This window comes from Dermacentor albipictus, chromosome 1 (genome assembly GCF_038994185.2).
Source record: "Dermacentor albipictus isolate Rhodes 1998 colony chromosome 1, USDA_Dalb.pri_finalv2, whole genome shotgun sequence".
Lineage (NCBI taxonomy): Eukaryota > Metazoa > Arthropoda > Arachnida > Ixodida > Ixodidae > Dermacentor > Dermacentor albipictus.
In genome coordinates this window covers 202150016-202170009 of record NC_091821.1, presented here as the reverse complement: position 1 = coordinate 202170009, position 19994 = coordinate 202150016, and the positions used below count along the sequence as shown (strand labels likewise).

Sequence of the window (19994 nt, the reverse complement as noted above, 5' to 3'; positions counted from 1 at the left end):
CCGGAGCGCTCCAGTAGCACTGCAAAGGTCCTGCGATACAGTGTTCGGCCTATATCTTGAATAATCGGCCTGTGGCAGCTAGAGTCAGGCTTCAATAACAAAGTGGACCTCCTCAATTACTGTAGTAATGCCTAGCTACTTTGCTACTGGACCTTTGCATGTATCGCTGGTGGAGGACTCTAATACGACCAGCCGAAGATTCCGCTGATATCGTCTCAATCTGCTTCCGGGATGAGCGCTTCGCGATAAAGCCTTTCCGAGCTGCGCCCCGGGCGCGCAGCCTCAGCATTCTAATGTGCTATCTTCATTGGCGTGAGCAAAGCATTTGACAGCTGTTGCAGGTTGCGGGTCCAGACCATTCATAAACTCAGCATGTAACGCGGAATCCACATTGCGCAAACGTTTGGCGCCGGTATTTAGCAATCGTTCCAGTTCCATCGTGTCGCAATGAGGACAAGCAGCCTAAATTGATGTGCTATCTGCACGTTATGTTCTATACAGGAGGGCATGCATCGACCTCTGAGAATTTCAATTGCATCGCAATAAAGACCATGCACGTAGGTTACCGTATAGGACGGCTTTTAAAAAATGATTTTAAATTCAATGCGCGGTGAACAATCAATCGAGAGTTTTACTTTTAGATTTGGCGGCTTACGGCTGGAATGCCCAATGGACACCGATTGCGGCAAATGGTCCTGGCCGGCTCACTTATTACAGCGTGTAAATTCGATCTGTGGAAATCTATTCTGCTTGTTGAGAGAAACGCTAGTACAAACGCCCTGATATCGGCCCACTACACGCGAAAGTGAGAGTGAGAGAGAGAGAGATAGAGAGAGAGAGAAACGAAGGCGAAAATGTAGAGAAGTTAACCGAGAATGCGCTCGGTTGGCTACCCTACACTTGTGGAGGGCAAAGGGCGAAGTTATACATAAAAAAGAAGGATAAGAAAAAAATAATAGAGAGTCACTCATTGTGCAGGCGTTCACATAGGAATGTCCGCTGTCACAAGCGTTCGTACAGTCCAGTCACCTTCAAGAAATACAGAAGGGCGTTTGTAGACTTGCGCACGTACGAATTCATGAACCATGCTCCAAGAATCTCTAAGACGGCGTTCCATTTGTAGCTGTGAGGTTAGGTAGCTTCTTCTTTCTTGATGAATTCGACCTGGAGCTCCATTGATAGATATTCGACCCTGGAACATATTAGCGCAATAGAAAGTTGTGTCATATGAAAGAGGAATTTATTAGCTTTCTAGAACTTGCTACCGCCATTCTGAATCGTTAGTTTAGGTGCTGTATGAGAACGCAGCGTAAGCTAACGTAATAATAATTCTGTGAGAAGTGATCTTTTCGCCTTGAACACAGGGGTGTTGACACCTGGAATTCTAGCGCTTGAATTCCGCTGTTATGAAAGTATTGTTCAGCGAAAATGTTAGAATTTTAATCTAATCGGTAGTTATGTGTTTACCCACCGCGATGGCTCAGTGGCTATGGCATTTTGCGGCTGCAGGCAAGAGGTCGCGGGCTCAATTTTCCGCTGCAGTGGTCGCCATTCGGTAGGGGAGAAATGCGAAAAACGCCCGTGTACTTAAGAATGTCCTATTTTTTTTTTACTTCGAACATTTAAATACAAAAAAAAAAGATGCCTAAGAACTTTACTCGAAATACACCCCTAAAAATTAATTAACTGCAAAGGCGAACATAATCTGCGAGAAAAACAAAAGCAATCCCTTCACTAATTAAGCTAATTGCAATGACTAACTTGTTAGTTGCAAAATTTACGGCACATGTTTATGCGGGAAAGTTGAACGTAATCGTCATAAACGTCTAATTACGTTTCTTTACATTTCAATATGGCCATGTAGCACAAAATAACTGGCGTCAAATTATTCTTGCAATTTACCTGATTATGCACACAGCACCGCGAAACGGGCTCGCCGTTCAACCCGTCTGTGACGTCAAAGGTTGTCGTAAAATGAAGCTGCCGTCACGCTTTCCTGTTCCCACGGTCTGACGTCGGCCCTGTCCGCAGCTCCCGATCCAACGCCTAGTCACTTCAGCAGCAGGGATGAGACGGACCGCTTTACTATGCGCTGTGGGGAAGCTTCATTTTTTACGCTGCCCAACTATATTGTTACGCGAAGGACGAGTCAGTAAGACGAGCAACTATTTACAGGTTATATTTACAACAGCGGTTGCAGCGCTGACCGTTTAGATTCACAGCGAGAGCCCAGTTCGTTCTTCCTCCTCTTTTCTCGAGTGATGGCGCCAATCAAATACCAATCAAATACCACGATCAAATACCACACGCGTGTGTATATACGTATATACGTATACGTATATACGTCGCAATATCAAAGAGGGGTTACATGGCGAGCCGCGCTTCGCGATTCAGCTTGTGTAATCAAGTAAATTGAACGAACCGATTGACGGCAGTTATCTTGATCTGCATGGTCATGTTAGAAGCGAAGCTTTTCTTTGCACTAACCTCACCAGGTTTAGTGACCGTGGCTGCGGCCTGGCTGTTCCCTTGACGAATAGGCCAACCAATCATAGCGCAGTACGCGCGCTGCGCGTGCCGCTGAGTTCCTTGCACCGCCAACGGATGGTGCTCGAAGTGTAGCACTGAAGCAAGAGAAGAGAAAGAAAATCATTATCCTATATTTTCATGGTATTTTGCACTGCAGTCTGAAAAGAATGCCGTCAGGAAATGGCACAAAATTTTCTTTTTCAATGTTTGTTTGATGCGTGGAAACTTTGCAATTTGTATTCATGTGGGTCCGTAAGTCGTAAAAGCTATATAAGGTGTTCGGACATGAGCCGAAAAATACATCAACTCTTCCATGCGCGTGGCACACAACATCCCGCTGACACGTGCAAAGTTTCGTGTTGGTCAGACGGTTGTATTAACCTCAGGTATATTGCACGAGCACTGAAACTCCCTCCCCATCAAGCATGGGACCTAATGTTCGCATTCCAAATAGCGCGGTTGCACATACCCCTTCATGGAAGCTAGCGTCGTTGCTAGCGTCGTGCTTGGAAATACGCAACGCGCGAGATTGCCGAAGCGCACGACGTGATGAAATAAATCAGGCCTCAAATGATGTGTGTGCGCGTGCGCACCCTCGTTTCCTCTAAAAGAAAAACGGCTTTAATGTGTGCACAACGACCTGTTTACTGCATAATTTTTTTTCGGCTGCCCTAGCTGCACCCAAGCATACATTATAGCTTTTCCTGTTCAAGGCCCTTCGTGAATAAAGTTGGTTGTTAACTGCGGCGCTCGTTCCGTACTCCTTCTTCCATTATGTTTATGCTATATTCGCTGGTTTTCTACTTGTTCAAATGCATCGATATGTATGTCCTTATGCAGTGCATTATGCAGCCGCAACGTGAATGCCGTTTTTCTGTATCGCAGCGGAGGCTCAGGATGTGTCACTTCATTCCGGCAACAGCTTGAATGTACAGGCGTCACATTTTAATGGCACGCGCATCAAGTGGTGCTAAATGTGGTCGTCGTGGCCTCAGTCGCAGAATCTCCAGGCTTTCACCCTGCGGGTGCCTGTGTGCTGTGCTCAGCGGCCAAGCGAGCCTATAGCGATATTTGATCAGCCGAGCACGTCCGAAAGACGTGGTGCCGCGGGACGTCAATCCCCTTTTTAACGGGCAAGGGCGTTGTAGAGGGTTTAAGCAACGGCGTACGATGTGCGAACGGGAATACGCATGCGTGCCAGAACCACGCCTTCGTGCATTTTGCTCCCTTTTGCGGCTTTCATTACTGCGCAGAGACAGAGGGAGTCAGTGAGTGGGGGTAAAAAAATAACAGGAGGGGAAGAAAAAAGGAATAGCACAGTCAGAGGTGGAACTTTTGTTTCCTCTTCCACTCTCTGCCTGCCGTTCTCTTCTTTTTGGTCTTTCGAGCTCGACTGCTCGAGAGCGTTCTCTGCGCGACGGTTGACCAATTGTCGTCAGCAGCTCACAATGCCCTTTCAGCGTTCGTGTCTCCCTCGGCGCGTTCGCTCTAATAACGCAATGCAAAGCCTCTTTTGTCTCCGACTGCCGCCAGCGAACGTCATCAGCATCGCCGACTGCACTCGCCCGCGCGTCCTCGCCGCGACTCGGTCGCCGCCGGCGCGCGGCTGTTTTGTTGTTTGCGCAAGCGCGCGGCCGCGGGGGTCCGTCAACGGCTGCTCCTTGCGCGCGCGGCGCGCGTCTTCGCCGCCGCAGAGGAAGAAGAAGAACACGGTTTGTTTTGTTGCCCCGGCGAATGTCTCTGTGAAATCAGAGTCATTGTTCTCAATGTCGGAGGTGGTTTCATTGTCTTCCCTGTCTTTGCCGCGGTTTTTCCCCCGTTTTGTCCCCTCGTAGTGGCATCGCCTCTCCTCCTGTACACTCTCTCTTGCCCAGCCTGTCGCGCATGTAGTACGCGAGCGCCTGTGCGCACCTCTCTACACGCGAGCGTGCGTGTGTGTGTGTATGTGCGTCCATGCGCGTGTAGTTCCTTACCTCGTCTCCCCCTCCCCCTTTTTTCTTTTCTCTCTCCCGGAATACATCTCTCAGCCGCTGTATATACATTTTTTTAAGCCTCACTCTGCCGCACGCGCCTCGGTCTCGCGCGATGTCGGCGGTGGCGGTGACGGCTTTTGGTTAGACGCCACGAAGAATAAAAAGGGGTGAGCGGATAACAGTAAAGAGAGAGGGAGAGAAGAAAAAAAAAGAAAAGAAACGAGGCAGAGCACCGAAAACAAAAGGGCGTTGCTAAAAGAGAAACAATTCCGTGATAAATTACGGGCGGCACCATTAAACGTGAATGCAGGGGTATAACTCCCTAACGACACTCTAGCATTCACTGTTTCTACGACTGTGAATCGAACAAAAGATAGCGCAGACATAAAAAAGAAAGACAGCAAGAAAAGAAAGTGTGGCAGAAACAAGGCAGGGACGGCAGACCAGTGTGGAGGAGGGGCCAGTCTCGAAAAAGGAAGGCGACGAGCGATGCAAAGATGATGAAACGGGACGCCAGGAAATGGGTACACGTGAGATGAATGAGCAAGAAGGAAATTAGTGAGTAGAGGGGACAACAACTCCGCTACAGAATAATGAAAACTGCATAAAGAAGACAGTAAAGAGACCGGAGAGATGAAGGCGCTGGAAGAGGGCGGTTGGGCAAGACGATTTGGGGGAGAAAAGAGAGAGAGAGAAAACAGAAATGGTGGCCGCCGCGTTGTTATAGGGCGATCCGCCTTTCCCTTTCGCGGCGGAAACCGAAATTTGAATACGACGAGACGTTCGAGGCGATCCTCGCTTGTTTCTTTTCGCGTTGTTCTTTGGGTACGTTTGGCGTAGCACGATCTTTTTTTTTTCTATCTTTCCTTTTTCATTTAAGCCACCTCCATTTCTCTCTTTCCGCTTTCTGTTTTCCGGAGATCGCCATCGGTTTTGGGTTTTGTCCCGTGGAAACTGGTGGCTTTGTGCGCCGCTTGCAGAAAACAAAAGGTGGGAAACCGAAATTTCTTTTGTTTGGCGCGGACTGCGTGACGCGCGGGCCCCGCGGGGAGAAAGACGAACTCTGGCGGAGACGAGTTACGGATACGCTCCGAATGAAGCCGAGCGAATTCAAAGCGACGAAATGTTTCTCGAATATAAATGATTCTCGGCGCGGCTTTTCATGCGGGGAAACGAAAACGACCCGGCCGCGGTACAAAGGGAAGACCTGGCCGGCAGCTAAAAGGGCGCGCGTTCATTTCGAGTCAAAGTTCCGCTCGCCGAGTCCGCGGCGGCGGCTTTCTTTGCCGCTCGCCTTCCCCTTTTGTCTCTGCTGCTGGTGTTCACCGGTACACTTAAGCACTACCCCCCCCCCCCCTTCTAAACACACACACACGCACACGTGTCTTCCTTTTGTGGTAGATTCGAGATTCATTGGTGGAACGTGTAGGAAAGCAACGCAGGCCTGAGAGGAAAAGATAATGTCGATAAAGCGCACACAATTTGCGCACGCCCGCTCTGTACGTAGGCAGGTTCAGCAGTTGTGATATGTGACACTCACTTGAAACCACGGGTGTCGGTCAACAGAGGTGGCGTATCCATGGGTATCACTATTACGGTGCCTCGAGGCTTGTGTAAAGCAGGACCCTGCGTTTATTCTCCGCATACGGAAAGCTAGAGCAACTACCTTTGTTCGCGAAGAAGTGGAATCGCTCAAGGCTGTCGTCGTTGTAATCTATGGGCGCTCTTCTCCGTTTTGCTATCCTCACACGCGCTCATCTCAAGCTCCTTTAGGTTTAGGCGAGACCGTCTCCGAGTGCTGACATCAGGCGCCACATCGCACTTTATCTGCAGTGCTCCTAAGTGAGGCAGAGAAATTTGGCAAAAGTTTACTATCTTGTGTCATGTTACGGTGAGTGGCTGTCTAGGTGTTGCGCGGATAATTACATACCGAAAATACTTTCTTATTGGTCGAGTTTTTTTTTTTTTTTAGAAAGTTGGCGGTCTCCAGAATCAAGCATTTATCTCCCTCGTTTTGTTTGTTTGTCTGTTACAATATAGAAGAGGCATTCTTGAAAGATAATACAACAAAATTTCTGTTGTAATTTTCGTTACAATCAGTTATGTTGTTAATGTCAAAGATGTCATGAGTGCAGAACACCTTCAAGATAGAAGGATACAAATTGTGCATACGGGAGTATAGTAGGACTACTATGTCACTATAAAGAATGTTTGCCCAAGCAATACTCTGCAAGCTTTCCTCGTACCACCTGAAAACCTAAAATGGTGTACAATAATAAATATATTGTGGTGTTTCCTTGCCTTTCCGTCACCCACTATCATCCCGAATATGCCTCCGTATAGCGGAAGAACCCAATAGAAACGTTCCGTATGCCATTCCAATAAGTCCGTGTGTTTCCGTAGAATTTTTACGAAATCTATATGAATTCCGTATAAATTCCGTAATATTTCTATGAGAATCGTACGCAAAACATACGTAGTTATTACAATGGGTACGGAACGTTTGTCTAGGGAATAGCAAGAAGAAACAACTTTTTGTTGTTCTGCGAAATGTACCTCAGCGCTAACGTAAGTGGAACAATGTAAAATAGCAGGCCTACTCAATACGTGGTTTCATCCCAAAATAAAACGCAAAGACGAGAACAATAGCATGAAGGCCCATTACCCTTTCCGCATTTGGCTAGTGCGCGTGTCACTGGTGGGAGCCATTCCCAGATAGCGAATCTTTGGGGTTATGGCGCAATTCGGTCCTGTAGTTACGCCCCAATCGCACGCAATCTCAAGTAATTATATATAGGCATAAGAGGGATTCTGCTTTGTTCTTTCCGTTTGCTTTTCATTAGGCTTAACAGTACTTCTGACACTGTCGCGGCATTGAGTCGCTTTAGAACTCTATAGGAAAAAATTATTTGTTGGGCTAGTTGGTCTTGCATTGCTGCGGAGGAAAGTTATCGTAAAACAAAATACAACTCACAGAGGAAGAAACGATGAAGACAGGTGCTTGGCTTTGTCGTTTCTTGCTGTGTGAGTTGTCTTTCGTTTTGCACCAATTTTTCTCGTCAGCAACTTTAGAACTCGCCCCACAAACGGCGAAATTTCAGGCGCGTAGGGTGCCGCGTAAAGGTGAGACGTAAGTCCTTTTTTAGATCTTGTGATTTTAGTGCTGTGTATTAGTATTCTATGTGGACATTGAACAGCACGGTTTTATCGGCAAGTAATGAAGCAAATGCCTTCCCGATACGTTGAATCGGAGGTGGAAATGGCGCTCTGAGGAAGAAAATGCTGAGATTCAACTCTGCTCGCATTCAACCACTATTTCTTGGTTGCTTTGCGTGGCTTTGAGAGAAGGTGCGCGTACAGTTCGGCAAACTACGCCTACATGTATCGCGTTCGCAGCCGTTCTTTCGCTCGCACGTGCAGCTCTCTAGACATAATAAATAGTCGAAGGAAATTAAATAAAAATATTAGTTTAAAGCTTTCGTCGACCGTTAAATCTTGTACCCAATAATTATCCAAAAATTTACAGAAAGGGACAAAAGGAAAGCAGACAGGAAAAGATGCTCCTACGTCACCACACCTGATTTATGTCTTTCAAGACACACAATACTGATACGAATTTAGGGGGACTGTATATATGCGTATGAATTAAAATCAGATACTTGGTTATACAGGTGCTCTGTACCACTCCGCAAACGCATTGCATTGCCTGCAAAAACAAGCAAAAGAAAGAAAGAGAGAGAGACGATTTTTGTTTAACTTTACTCTCCTAGTTCATAAAATTGTTTTAGCGGAGCACATTTAAGGTCACATCACAAGCTATTAAATACCCACAGCTATGACTCAGTGGCTACGGCGTTTTGCTGATGAAAATGATGTCGCGGAGTTCGATTCGCAGCTGTGGTGGCCGCATTTCGATGGAGGCGAAATGCAAGAACTTGCACGAACCGCAAGAAAAATGCACGAGCGTCTTTTGCATTCCGCCCACATCGGGATGCAGCCACCGTGGCCAGATTCGAACCCGCGACCGCGAGTCCGGCAGCGCGACGCCATAGCCGGCTTCCGCAACAGTTCCTTTTCGCTGAGGCGCCGAACACGAAGCTACTTCGCTAGCATCCAAACAACAGCATGCGCAGTGTTTCTCGATTTCTTGCTTCCCTGCACCTCGCCCGTCTCAAGTTCGCACCTCCGGGCTGTGCTGGCGCTATACTGGTAGCGGGAGGTCTTTCTGATCGGTGGCATCATCGTTGCTTGACGCCAGAAAGGCCGCGGCGGTACTGCGACGTTTATTACGTCGCCGACGGCCGTCTTGCGATCTTCGTCGAGGCACTCGTTGTCCTCGGGCAGGGGCTTCCTGGGGCCTTGTTTGTTGGCGGCTTGTTCTTACCCCGCGAGATTGCTAGAAACAGCGCTTGCCGACAGATAATCATCACTGCTTTTTTTCTGATGGCGAACGTTTTACTGTAAAGCAAAAAAAAAAAGAAAATCGTTCAGTGCCCTTTACATCCCACAGCTCTCAAATGAAATCGAGGCTATGGGAGAACGCCTTATCATGACGGTGTGTATATGTGTGGCCAGGAATGTCCTTTGCCTCGTTGTTGTCCAAGTGGGTAGCTTCAACAATGTGATTGTTTTCCTCAATGCTGTCAGGTGTGTGACGTGTTGTGCATGCAAAAGCCGAGTAAAATGTCAAAGGGAATGTCAGAAGATGTCAGAAAGTGCATGGTATTTACATAACGACAGTTCAATATGTCCAATACTTCATGTCCGGCCTTCGCATGTTCGTCGTAAATAACCTGTCCCACGGTTCGTATATGCCGTACGGCAGCTGTTGAACAAAGCTAGCAAGCTTATTTTTTTATTTGGTTGATTGTGCTGATTTAGATTATCTCGTGTTGTTGTAAAACATAAACTAACGCTTTCCGACATATCCTGAATGATTCTCAAGTAAAATACTAATCAATATTTTGCTTCACTGAGAAGTGAGTATAATTGCTGAAAATCAAGCGCGTGACAAGTGAATACACAAGGTTTGCACACATATGACGCAACTCAGGAAAGTACACAGGCGCTGCCGCCGTTGCTTTTCGCGACATGACCACGAGTATTCACAACCTTCCCTTGTGGTTTTACGTAGTAATATTTTAATAACTCGTACGTTGGGACTATAGTTACCGCCCCATTGAATAAGGTAGCGCCTGTATGTGTTTCACATTCGTGCATCCATCCGCAATGTATCGTTCATTTACATTTACTGGGGATAGGCAGTTAACAGAGAACTCACGGCTTCTCGGTCGGTCGGTTGATGAATGGTCGTGATGAAAAGTGTCACCACAATATTAGTAACGTCTATTATAGACGGTGGACAACTCATGCCGCTGTAGCAATGTGCGAGTGGGACACGGGCGAGCACGCAAGCTAAATCACCGAGCTATTGCGCAAGTCCAGCCCTTTTCATTTTGTGCCCGGTTTGTATAGCGTGCGCAGACCAGGGCTGTGGCGGCGTCTGCGCATGTATCTCGAATTGAAAAGCACGCTGTGCAATTATTGCGCAGCATAGCTGATGCGCGACGCAGTAGTCGCTGGCATCGCGTCTTCCAGCGCAATTCCCAGCGGTCTTCTCGTAGAAAGAAAAGGAAGAAAGTAAGAAAGAAAGCGGCGCGACGACCGGACCGCCCGATCAGGCACGTTCCCAGCCAACCAATCACATCGTGGTGTTCAGGCCGCTGTATCTTTCGCAATGTGGGCAGACTACCTGCGTAAGCGAATATAGTATTGCGTTATAGTGGCCGGAGTGATCACTTGCAAGGTATCTAATAATTTATGGAAACTCTCAGGCGTAACAAAAGAACATACAAGTTCGGTAATCTTTAAAATAAAACGTAACCACTCGACGTTACAAAGATGTTTCAAATGGAAATCGTTAACGCCAATGCGTAATGAGTATAATACAGCTTCCTTTTTTTTTTCTCTCACTCTTTGAACATGTCAACTTTAACAGAAATAGAAAGTCTATGTCCCCTGTTCACTGAAGTTTGGAGTTAGAAGGATCAGGTGTTGCAGAAGTACTCTGTTGCGTACATAGTTCATATATACTGAACAAGCAACGCACTGCGTAAAATACAAGGGCGGAAAAAACAACGATCCGACAGAGCGCTCCGTGCTGTCTTTACGCCCTTCTTCTTGTATTTTGCACAGTAAGTCACTAGATAAGATGTCTTTTGCTTTTCATCTGTGATGCACCTTGACTATCCGTTAACATAATCTACTTAAATCATCTTCACTGTTCTTTTTGAACAGCTGAGAATTTTTAAAGCATGAAATTTTCTACGGTCACGACACATTGCGTCGTGAATATCTCTTCGATTCAATGCGGTTGATAACTAACTCCAAAAGGAGGTCAAAAATCTTATGACTGTGACATTATTCTCATAGTCTAAAACAGCGTCAGTGACGTTTTCTTGCTAATAAATATTAAAAGTATTCATACAGTGAGGCAGAGATATAATAAAATATAATAAAATAAAAACCGATGAGAGTGAAAATGTTGTTGTCCTTCCTTCCTCTTGCGTTTGACCTCGTTAATTGACAGCTGCTCAGTAAGAAAGAGAATACGTTTGAATAATAGCTCATGATATCTGTGCACTGGAACTCCATACATAATCAATGGGAATGAAAACAACAACATTCCACACACACCAATATGTGGGAAAGCAAGCTTAACGCACTTTGTTACTACTAATTAATTAATTAATTAATTGGCTGTATTTATTATTTATTTTGGGTGGGCGGTGATGGGATTGCAGTACAGGTTGTGAAGGTGCAGGAACCACGCACAGAGAACATGACTTATTTGTCACTAGACGTATTAGTAACCAGCAACAGTGATGACAAAACGAGAGGGACTTTGCCAATCTATTGGTACAGGAAAAGATGACAATGACGCCGGTTAAGTGTATAATGCCTCAGTGAGGAAAGCCACGACGATGGCGATGAGCATGTTGGTGACAGAAAATAAGGGGCATTTATTGCTCGTGCGAATTTCTGGATACGGAATAGACGGTCTTCTCTTTCTCGGAAAAAAAAAAGGCTGCTGTTTTGTTTTCACAACGCGATGTATCTGTACCGCTGACCATCCCTTCCGCTATTAAGTTCGACCGCTTCCCTGTCGTACTACGCTTGAGCGTATGAGTTAGGTTTGTAATCTATACAGAGGGCGCTTGTGTATTTGCTTTATTGAGTGACAACGTATCCGTATCGCTGCAATATTCGACTAGGGTGAGTGCAGGGGCTGCATGCAGTTGTTAAGCCGTTTGCGGCCTCGAAAGGGCGTCCACTCACATCACCCTTTCTCCTGCTCCTCGATCCTCCTTCCTCCCCCTTTATTTTTATTTTCTTACGAAAGCCACTGTAGTAAAGATGCAGCTGACATTAAATGATGGCCATAAGAGGAAGATAACTGGATGATGTACTTATTCACTTTTATCAATATTGTGACGTAGCAGTTGTCACCACGTTTATTCCGACTCGAAGATACGCCGAACCGATCACACCCACAGCACGGATCACACTCGAGAGCCAGCCCCACAAGCGATGATGAAGAAGAACCCCATATGAACCCCACATGATGATGATCACGTACAGATGACAAAGAATAGCTTATATCTGGCTACACTAATGTCCCCTCGCGCGAGAGCGGCCATCCTGGCCGCAATTCAAAGGGGCGGCGAACGCCTCGTGAAAGACTTCATACGGGACACGTGGATATCTTTTCTATTGACATTGAATATGACTTTTTTTTTTAACAAAGGACGAAAAGTGGAAACACAAATGTTTCAGTGAGACACGTTTTGGAGACGATTTAATTAGAATAGAAAAAAAAGAGTAGCTACATGCGGGATTCGAAGCGTCCTCGCGCTTCTTTTGCCGATTATACAAGACGCTCATCATATACCTTTGTAACGAATAACGTTTTCATAGTTTGCGGGGAAAGGGGATCAATATAATTTAATCAAGCTTGCTCAATTCTTATTCCACGACAAGCCGAACACGGCTTTCGAAATAACAAATACCCATAGTTGCATACAGTTTTTGCTTTGCTTTCTTTTACTGTAAACTTACCTCGCCCTGGGCGCCAGCTACGTATCCGGCCCATCTCGAGCTGAGGGCCGTCTCAGCAGTGCCCTATGCGCGAGCGCTTTCGTCAGGGCGCACGTGTTTCCGGTAACCCTATGGCGACAACGGCCCTCGCGATCAGCGCACGGCCGAATCAGGCGCACGCGCGCTGCGGGCCAGATTTCCGAGATGAATCACGCAATATCGTATGCAGCTCATGAATGGCGCACCCGGCGACCGCGCTAGATCTCCGTACCCGTTCCCGCCTTCCCGCGACCGGCCCAGACGAGGAGGTGCATCGGCCGCCTGATAAGTGAGCGAGGTCCCGGGGGCGCACGCCGGAAGAGGCGCGACATTTTATGCCTCTCAAGCGGCGGCGAGGTCCGGCTGCCAAGAATGCGCGGTTGTTCTTGTCCGATAGGCATCTGCGGCCAGGGGCTCCCACGAGAACGTACCGCGGCTGCCGCGCCGGAGACGGACGGACGTCGGGCGGCTGCAACGAAGGTCGCCGGACGCCGGGGGCCGTCTTGCTCGACGGATCGCCGCGCCGCCCCGTGTCGCTCACAACCGGCGGAGAAGAAGCGCCTGGCGCGATGAGTTCTCACAGGAAAGCTGACGTAATTGCGGCTCGCGCTGTTTCCGGGAGATCTGTTATCCTTCCGCTCCCCTTGAGTGCGTGTGGTCGTGCCTCGCATGCTCGTTTGATATGCAACTGTCCCATGTCGCGCCTGCGTCGCACGCATTACCAGCGGCTGCTGTTGGCGGCGACGTGCTGCGGCGCCACGCCGGTGCGTGGAGTTCGTCCTCGCGACGTGCCCTGTATTGAGGCAATGCGACTCAGAATTTAGACGCCTGTCTGCTGCCCGATACGGCGAAGCAATGGCCCTCTCTTCACTCTGTTCGATTCGCGGGTACATTAGTAGACGTCTTTTGTTTTTTTCTCTTATTAAGCAAGTACTACATTCGCATCACGCGCTCGTGAGTATACAGGGTGTCCCAACTATCGTGCGCCAAGATTTAAACAAATATGCAAATGCCACGTAGCTGGACAGAAAGCAAGGTAATGTTGTTTGCCGTCGCTTGGAGATACTCGAATTATTTTTTTTCTTTCCCCCTAATTACATAATTGATTAATCAACTTATCAAATATTATAATTAGACGAAAAGTGTCAATGAGAAAATTGCCGAGCAACATGAAGAACTCCCGATGGAGCTTTCTGTATCTCAATACGTGCTACATAAAAGCGTTTTTCCGGGCGTGAAAGACGCCCGCGAATACACGCAGAGCCCCTCGAGCAGCCAGTCGCACGGCAATTTTGCTTCTATTCGCGAGCTTCTTTCCCGCTCAGAAAAAATACTTTTATGCAGCATGTATTGAAAAACAGAAAGTTGTATCGAGAGTTTTTCATGTTGCTCTGCAATTTTCTGATGGACGCTTTTAATCTAATTATAATATTTGAGAATTTTATAAATTAATCGAGACTAATTATGTATTTAGGCGAAATGCAAAAAAATAACCTGAGTATCTCCAAGCGACGGCAAACATTACCTTGCTTTCTGCCCAGCTACGTGGCATTTGCATATTTGTTGAAATCTTGGTGCACGATAGTTGGAAAACCTTGTATAGTCGGACAACTCGCTGGCTTCATTTCCGCGTCGAATGTTAAAAAGCACGTGAAGCATCGGTTGTATAGTGTCTCAGCAAAGTACGATGACACAATTTCTATACTGATGAGACCAGGTTAATCCCTAGAGCTTTTTCGTGTATCATTATCACTCTGCGGTTGCCTGCTAGATGGGGAAAAGAAAAGGCAAGGACGGGACGCTGTACTTGACGCGAGCAGTGCCTGCAATTAAATGGGTGGTTACTGTAGTGACCGTGGCAGTAGTAAGATGTTGGAACACAACTGTCGTCGCTGTAAGAAAACGTGTTGTTATGACAGCGACAGCAACTTCTATTGCATGACTGACACCTTGAGGCGCGAGGCTTACGACTGACACTGCAAGTCGCTAAGCCTCGTTGTGAAGAAATGACGCCGGATCGCACTACGGAAATCTCTGCCGGTGTATTACGGAACATTGTGGCTTGACAACATCAGGGCGTCCCAGATATGACACAAGATTCTGACGATAAATAAATAAATAAATAACCTTTCACCTATTCCATCAGATCAAAGCTCATTAAATGCGAGAGTAGTCACTCCACCGACGTTCACATAACACCAACATGGTGCAAAGCTTCTACAATCCTGTCAAATCTCCATGAGCTCTATACGACGGCTGCAGCGCGACGACAACGAAGACAACGAGTGCTTGGCAGGAACAACAGCGTGGTGACGTCGATATGATGACGACACTTAGTCGGGAGAAAACGAAGAGCTGTATTTGTGAAAGAATGAGCAACTCCACCATGGTGAACCAGCACCCCAGTTTACATATGGCATCCATCTATGACAGCAACAGTCAAAAAAGGCTCGTCGGTCGTGTCCTGCTATTGAAATACATTTTTTACCGTAACGACGCTATGCAGCGTGTCCGTAGCGCTTGCTGTTGCCTCTGAAAGGCATGCGCAGGCGCCATTACAATTTTTACCTCCTCAAACCTGCGCCGCGGATGCTACTAACAGCGCACAAGCAGCTAAGCGCGAAAGTGGCGTGATAGATCAGTGGTTAGCGTCTCGGATACTCAAGTGTACATTGTATGCAGTGTCATTAGCATTACTGCTAGTGGTGGTGGCGGACGTATTCATTAGTTTTTGTCCTTACGTTTCGTCATATGGTCGGTGGTGAGGGTGAGGAATGACGAAGGCGACTTCGCAATGACGATAATGAAGACGGAACAAGCCGTGGCGGCAAAGAATGAACGGGCGGACACAGCAAGCCCAGTTTCGAGCTATGAACTGCTCGCACAATGAAACAAAAATGATGCGCTCTTTTTTTATTTACACGTACTTAAGGCTACACACAAACGTCTTCTATTTGCTGGTAGCTGGTGTAATTATGTCAGCCCGTCTACGAGGCGATTAGCGTATGAAGTGAGTTGGTTCACTGCGACGTGTGAGTCAGAAACCAGCATGCGAATTGCCACCTTGCCCTTACTGCGCACGTTTAAAGGGTGCTCAACACAAGAGTGGTGCCTCTTTTTCAATGCTCCGATGATGAAAAGCCTGTGGAATTTTATTCTAGTTCTTCTTTTTTCTGCTGGCCATTTTTTGCCAACCTAATTATCTTCAATTTTGGTTCGTTCTTACTCAAGTAAACCTCACAATCCGAGGACTTCAGAAATAGTCGGACTTGCCGTCGTCTGCACTCAAGCAACTTTACTCCTCTTGTGCGGGAAAGACAGCGACTGCACACGCGTCTATACTGATGGCTTAACTACATCAACCAGTTCCGGTGGCGCTGTAGTTATACCAACAAGGAGAATAACCCAACGGTTTAAGACTTCTCATATCACTACGTCTACTGCTGCAGAGCTCGCGGCTTTCCGCGAGCTGAAAAATGGGCAGTCTTCAGCGATTCAAGGCTGGCCTTACAATGTATACAGTCATTTTTCTAACATAGCACTCACGATCAATTGACGTGCGAAATCGTGCAACTCATCCATCACTTGAGAGAAGGAGGTCTTGATAACGATTTTCAATGCATACCAGGCCACTGCGGTATCATAGGATATGATGACGCAGATAACGCAGCTCGGACATCGAACCAAGAAGAACGCTGCGTCCCCATTCCTCTCTTTCAAGGACGGACGCCGCGAGGCAGCTTCGCGTTCTAGCACGCACACTCTCATTAGCTGAGTGGAATACCGCAACATACAAGGTGCGCCAGACTGCACAGACTCAGCCCTTCCTTGCAACTCACACCTGCGGCCAGACTGCACCGACGCGAAGCGTCTCTTCTGTGTCGGTTGTGGTTGGGAGTTGCTTTCCCGAAAGCTTATTCAGCAGTAATTGGAATGGCTGACAGTCCTGCATGTGATGTCTGCGGCTGCGAGGAGAACATTGAACACCTATTGTGCTGTTGTCCTCAGTTTGAAACACAAAGAAAATCTATGTCCAACGCATTCAGGAAATAGATGATCGCCTTCTGAGTGCATAAACAATGCTAGAACACCGTCCGTCCCCGCCGATCATTGGCTCAGAAGGCATGAAGACAATTTTGTGCTTCCTGAGAACGGATAGCTTGTGCGAGCGCCTTTGGCTCTGTAATGCTGTCCGTGCACGTCTCTCTACCGCCATCTCTCTCTTTCTCTCCCTTCTTTCTATTCTCCTTCTCCCTTCCCCCAGCGCAGGGTAGCCAACCGAACTCTTCACTGGTTAACATCCCTGCCTTGTCTCTCTCTCTCTCTCTCTCTCTCTCTCTATCTATCTATCTATCTATCTATCTATCTATCTATCTATCTATCTATCTATCTATCTATCTATCTATCTATCTATCTATCTATCTATCTATCTATCTATCTATCTATCTATCTTGGTTTATTCTTGGTATGGTTCATTGGGCATCTGGAGCGCTTACGGGTCACTGCTATAAGTAGCATAACTATAACTATAACTAGTGAACCATGGTTCAAGCGATAAGTAATATTCAAACCAAAGCACCCCAGTTTCTGTTGCGCCGTTCCTGCAGGAGGCGGTTAAAACGACGTTGGGTGGGCCTCCAGCGACAGGCCAATACACCCGAAGGGATGACACGTTAACCGCCGCGCATGCATGCAGCTCCGTATATCAATGGAAACAACGACAGTTCCTCGAGACGTCTCCATCGAACACTGTCATCAAGGTGGTGCTGCAGCAAGTAATTGATGCTCTGCAACAACTGCTTTCTGTCTCGAGTACACTTGTGGCGAGAACAGGCGCGAAAATCATGCACGCTATAGGCAGCCGGCTCGTTAACGCTTCAGTAACGTCGCTCCTTCTCCGCCAAAGAATACACGCCGTGAAGCTTGCAATGTATACACGCTGGTGAGAAACAGTACACTGTCAGGCTTCTCTCATCTTTGCCATGCCACCTTCCTTCATATCCATACCCCGTCTATGCTATAGTGATATATATGTGACTACAGTGATATTTACTCGACCAAATCGAACTTCCCATGCTGCGTATTCTGGGATGTCTGACGCTGCGGCACTTAATAAGGCTGACGGCATGTCTCTTCGAACACAGATCACCGCTCTGCTTAGTCCTGAAGATCGAGAGGACGTATAAACAACTTAGTTAGCTAGTCTAAAAGCGTTGTGTACACCGGCCTCTGTATTACATAACACTGGAAAGGAAGAACTGAGCCACCAGTTTTCTAAAATCCGCACACTTAAAGTGAAGACTATTCGCGTTCCACTGGAATATGGCGACATTTTGATGGCACTTACTCATGCCCCGCCTGCGCAGTGGCTGATGTGTTTTGCTATATCACTTGTTCCATCGACGATACGGTCTTGACCTCCGGGAGGTTATTGGCCTGTGGAATCGCGGGAAGTATGGCTTTTAAAGAACAGAACAACATTGGTATGGCAAGTTCAGCAATAGACGCAGAAAAGTTCGTCTATTTCGTTATACTTACTGGTTGCGGTGTGCTCGAGTTTCATCGTTTGTTAGCCATGTGATTGCTCTTCAACTTCTTGTCGAGTTTGATGTTGGCTTAGTGATGTCCCAAAACTTTGCCCTCGGTGTTGTGGTCCCCTTGCGACTTTTGCATATTGCATAGAAGTGTCCTGATGCATAGACGCTTGTGGTCGAGGTGATTGTGCTGGGTTCATCGTATTCATGTTTGGTTCCGGTGCACCACGCTGTTGTGTGCGACCATAGATAATGTCGTGTTGATATTGAAGAGAGGCCGCTTTGTGCTGCGGGCATCCATAAAATTATGCAGTGTGGGGCCAGTTGCAACTCGCGCGCTTAAGTTGTCTTATAGACTTGCGGTCTTTGTGATGGTGGTCTTCTGCACATATTTTCCAGCGCCTTGTTCCTCGGCAGTTTTTCGCTAAGTTACCAAATCTCTGGCAGTTGTAGAAGCGTCCGGCTAACCCCAGATATTCCTCGGCTGGATGGCTAGAGAAGCCAAGATACACTCACTCTTGGATTAGTCGGTCATGGCGAAATTACAAAACTACACTTCTCACAGGGCGCAATTCCATGGTGCCATCTTCTTGACGTATGTAACGGGTCTGGCATCTAGCTGATGTCACTCCTGCCTCTCTTAAATATTCTGTTAATTGTTCTTCTTTGTATTCTAGAGGTACATTTCTGATTTTGCCAACATTTCGCATTTATGACTCCGAAATAAATGGTTTCACTGGTAAGCGAGCCACCTGTACTCATGACAACAAACTCTTGGCTGAGGCGAGTGAACTCACAATGACTGAGAAACTTCCGTCTTCGTTCACTCGAAAAGGACCTGCTTTCTCTTTTGCAACCATTTCTGAGGCTACAACATTTCGGTTCACTTTCCAAAACGTTTTCATTTCTTCAGTTGGTCGGAATACCACAGGTATCCCCTCGAACCTTCTTTTATTATATGCCACAAGAGTGAAAGAACCTGCCTCCTCATCACATTCAATGTCTTCCTCTTAGCTGAGGGTGTAGGTCGATGTTTTCTCATTCATGTGGTCAATCAGATCTTCCACTCTCACCTTTTTCGCACAGCTTGCTTCGTCCGACATGCTCTCAGCTTTCCTCGTCGCTTCTAGGACGAGTGTTGGTGGTCGAATGTAGGAGACCCTGGCGGCTCCAGGCTGGCTCACAGGCTCGTCGGTTCCGACGCCATGCTGCGGTAATGGCGGCCCTTGCCACGCTTGCACATCCCCGTTGCTGCCTTGCCCCTCCGCCACGGTGGCAGTTGAACGACTGCGCTTGGTGCCTTCGCGCCGCTCACCGGTGTCAGTGATGGCTGCTGATGTTGTCCTCGAAGCCGTAAAAAGTTTCCACGATAGCCGCTCTTGTGCCTGATTAGCCTAGGCAGCTGCACTTCTTCCTCTTCTTCAGAAAGGTCACTCCAGTCAAATTCTATACCGCGCGTTCAAAAGGCTGGACAGCCCTGTTGCACCTGGTTGCCTCTCATGCGGTGTACAAATATCTTCCGCGTGAAGTCGACAAGGAGATTTTCGTATTTTGGGCGAGTCGGGCTCACACAGTATATGACGTCACACGAGCCATACTCGTTTTGCCCCTTCTCTTTCTATCGAGAGCATATATGCGAAGTCACATTTGATGTCGCGTTTTTTTTTCTATTGCTGTTGTTTATTGCAATTAATATAAACGGATGAATCTCGAGGACGGGAGGATAAAAGAGCGCAAAGGCAAGACGAACGGATTGGGAAACCGAAGTGCTCGACTAAAGCATCTGATTTGGCTAGATTGTCCTGTGGATATGGGTCTGCGT

At 47.2% G+C, this 19994-nt stretch overlaps 1 long non-coding RNA gene across 1 annotated transcript; it reads right to left on the bottom strand.

The window, feature by feature from the left end:
* Window positions 1-616: 616 nt before the first annotated feature.
* LOC135905599 (uncharacterized) lies at window positions 617-19577 on the bottom strand. The gene is made up of 4 exons (XR_010565420.1): window positions 18177-19577; window positions 17986-18074; window positions 2488-2624; window positions 617-1192 (listed from the first exon to the last, which is right to left on the bottom strand). It is a non-coding gene; the product is annotated as an uncharacterized lncRNA (long non-coding RNA).
* Window positions 19578-19994: the final 417 nt, after the last annotated feature.